Raw genomic sequence first — 3,560 nt, 5'->3', positions numbered from 1 at the left:
AACCCCCTCCCTAATAGACCCGGGGTTCCCCAGTGTGATCGATGCACCCACCCAGGTCTTCTCCTCCCCCCCCCCACCCGGCACCTCCCTGCTCGCCCCCTCCCCGATCCGTGCACAACACCAGCCCCTCCTCACCTGCTGGTGGAGACCCCCAGCCCCTGTTCGCTCCCTGGGCAGCCGGCGCCTGGATCCTGGCTTGCAGCTCGCCCAGGCTCGTGTCCCCTGGAGCGGGCTCAGAGCGAACCCGGCTGGCAGGCAGAGGGAGCAGCGAGGGGACGGGCTGCCCCGCCGGGAGCCGCCAGGCTCGGGGAGAGGGTCCCGCGGCTGCAGCCGCGCTCAGCTGGGCAGGTCAGCAACACTGAAGGGAAATGCACCCAGCTGTCTGTCCCCGGGGAGCGGGCGAAGAGCAGAGGCTCCAGCCGGTCAGGATCCCGCAGCGCTCCCCGCTCTTGTGTCACCGCCTCCCGGGCTTATGGCTCGGGCTGGGCATGGGTGTCCTCCTTAAATACGCCACGCCGCGAGATCCGGGGACACCGACACGGAATGATCCATATGAGGCGCATCGGGAAGCGGGATGGAGCCCCCCCCCCCCCGATGCGGCTCAATGCAGCGTAGCCAGCTGCTGGGGAGAGCGCCTGGCCTGAGGCTGCGGGGAAGTGGGCGAGTCGCCCGGGCCAGCAGCTCAGGGGCCGGGCAGGAGGGTCCCCTGGCCCGCGGGCCATAGTTTGACCACCCCCGCTATAGACTGTCGGGGAAACCGGCCCAAAGTGACGTATGATACCTTATTAGGCGCGTCTTCCAGACATGTGGGTGGGAGGGGCGGGGCTGTGTCCTCCTGCTGCTCCGCCCCTCCCCCTGTTCATAGACTATCAGGGTTGGAAGGGACCTCAGCCGGTCATCTTGTCCAACCCCCAGCTCAAAGCAAGAGCTATCCCCACTTTTTGCCCCAAATCCCAAATGGCCCCCTCCAGGATTGAACTCACAACCTTGGGTTTAGCAGGCCAATGCTCAAACCACTGAGCTATCCCTACCCCCCCAAAGCAGGTCCGCATCCCTGGGTGGGCTCGAACCACCAACCTTTCGGTTAACAGCCGAACGTGCTAACTGATTGCGCCACAGAGACTGGGCAGCCAGGCCCCAGGCAGGGAGCAAGTGGCCATAGCCAGCTGCTGGGCAGAGCCTGGCTGGGGAGGGGCGGCAGCAGCAGCCCGATCCCTGCCCGGGCTCAGCTTCCCGGCGAGCCGCAGCCCCTCCCTGGCAGGCCCTGTGTGCAGCAGCTGGCTGCGGAGGGGCGACAGCCCAGTCCCCCCACACTCGGCTTTCCGGGGCAGTGGAAGTACCTAAAAGTGTGTGTGCTGGGAGGGGGATGGGACCACTGGCGCCCGAACCGGGGCACTGCCCCCTGCACCACCCTTTCCCCTGAGGCCCCGCACCCTCGGTCCTCCCCCCCACCTTACAATGTGGAAGTGGGAAGACAGGCGCTGGGGGTGTGTGTGTGTGTCTCTCTCTCTCCCCAGCTTGCAGACAGGCTTTGACCCGCCCCATCCCGTCCTCTCCCTCCCCGCAAGTTGCCTTTTGGCCCCTCCCCCAATACTAAAACAGACAAGTTCTTATAATAAAAAAAGGGACTAGGCCCCCCCCTTGAACTGCTGGGGGCCCCAAGCAATTGCTTAGGCTGAGTCTCTCTGTTTATACCCAGGGCTCTGAGTGTAGGTAGCCCAGCCCGGCACATGTGCCTCAGTCTCCCCGTACCCTGCACCACCACCTCCAGCTGTTGAAACTGAACTCACCTGGGCCTGGGCCTGGGCCTGGACCTGGACCCCCCTGCCGTGCCCCCCCTCCCCCCCAGAACTGTACACCCTTCTCTGCCCCGGCCCTGCTGGCTCCCCCTGGGGACGACACTACTCTTCCTGGTTCCACACCATGATCGCCAAAGGCTCACAAACCAGCAGATAAAAAACTCTGCATTTAGTATTTTAAGTCTCATGATTTTTAAGTGGGTCTCACGGTTTTGAGGCCTGACTCATTTTGAACTCTTGTGTTTATCAATACAGAAATTATCTAACCCCCCTCTCTCTCTCTCTCTCTCTCTGTCACACACACGCGCGTCACTTAGTCTTACACACCTGCTGTGGGCGCTGACTCCCTGGGCGCAGGAAGAGGGGGCGCGAGGGTGAGGCCTTGGGGGAAGGGGCAGAGTGGGGACGGGGCCATGGGACAAATCAAACTTCCCAAGAGCCTGTCTGTGCCCAATATAGTTTTAAGGGGCTCCTACCTCCCCTCTCCTGCCATGGCTCTTAAAACCAACTGAGAATCTGAACCATCTGCTGCCCAGGGCCCTGGGGTGAGCAGAGCTAATGCCAACCCCAGTATGGCCTGATACGGCCTGCACCCTATTTGTGAGATGAAGGGTGAGAATTTTCACCGGGAGTGGGCTCAAGACACTGCTGGGTAGCAGGCCCGGTACAGCCAACCAGAAATCCCCCCTATCATCACTGGGGTTGGGTCCAGGCGAGCAAGGAAAAGAGAGACGTCTGGTGCACCCCCCTCCTTGCATTGCAGGCTGACATACGCGGTGGAGTGTGAACTACCGCCCTGCACCGCCTCACATACTTGATTTGCCACGGCTTTCATGGGACGGTGGAGGTTGATGCTTCCCTAAACCCTCGGGATACAACTTTCCGACTCTCTTTTCCCCTCCCACAGTCACTCACACGCTAAACCCACTGAAAGTAGCAAACACTGAAAACCCATCGCAGGCAGCCTAGCTCCGGGCAAGCAGCAGGAATGGGACGGAAGGGCAGAAGCTCACGTGTTCTCCTCGCCCCTGGCAGAATGCCTTGTGCGGGCTGTACCTGGGGCGTGCAGGGGTGGAATGAGCCGGGGACGTGTGCCCGTTGGAGCGATTCATAGCAGGCAAACGAGGCACCTTTGGGGGAGCCTTGTCCAGGCCTGCCATGGGTCAGCTCTCTCAAACCACCACCCCTGGCAGCGCAGGCCTGACCTTCCAGCCCCCTGCAGGCCTCACTCTCTGTGTACAGGTTAGCGATCGACACCCCCAAAGCCTCTGAGCGTCCCTCGGGAGTGCTCAGCCTGTTCCACTGAGCACACGCAGAACTGTGACTCTCTTCCCTCAGGCGCGGTCCACAGCAGCTTGTAAGATTCAATTCAGGCCAACCACTCTATTGAGAACCCAGCACTTAGATATACAGAAAACAGGAATGAGTTTATCATCAAAGAACAGAGATGCAAGCGAGAGTGAATAAATAAATACTGGAAAGTAATGGTTACATAGAAAACCAAATCCTCACACTTTCTAGAGCCGGGGTTCTCACAAATTTTTGGCAGCCTCAGCATGCGGCTCTGACAATACTTAACTAACCTTAGGAAAAACAAACAAATAAATTACATGTGCATATTTACATAGGGATTTTTTGCAGACTCAATAATAAATATAAGGTACAGTTGTGTCCTATCTTTACTGGACCTAAACACAGAACAAACCAGTGCTTTGCACAGTCTTGTCTTTTTTGTTGTTCTTTTGCTTTTTTGGTCAAAGG

At 59.2% G+C, this 3,560-nt stretch overlaps 1 non-coding gene across 1 annotated transcript; it reads right to left on the bottom strand.

Annotated features, from left to right (window-relative positions):
* Positions 1 to 1,049: 1,049 nt before the first annotated feature.
* Positions 1,050 to 1,123, bottom strand: TRNAN-GUU (transfer RNA asparagine (anticodon GUU)). Its single transcript has one exon. It is a non-coding gene; the product is annotated as a tRNA-Asn (tRNA).
* Between the last annotated feature and the right edge of the window lie 2,437 nt (positions 1,124 to 3,560).

This window comes from Caretta caretta, chromosome 14 (genome assembly GCF_965140235.1).
Source record: "Caretta caretta isolate rCarCar2 chromosome 14, rCarCar1.hap1, whole genome shotgun sequence".
NCBI lineage: Eukaryota > Metazoa > Chordata > Testudines > Cheloniidae > Caretta > Caretta caretta.
Note: the sequence above shows the minus strand (reverse complement) of the source record. Positions and strands in the feature narration are given on the sequence as shown.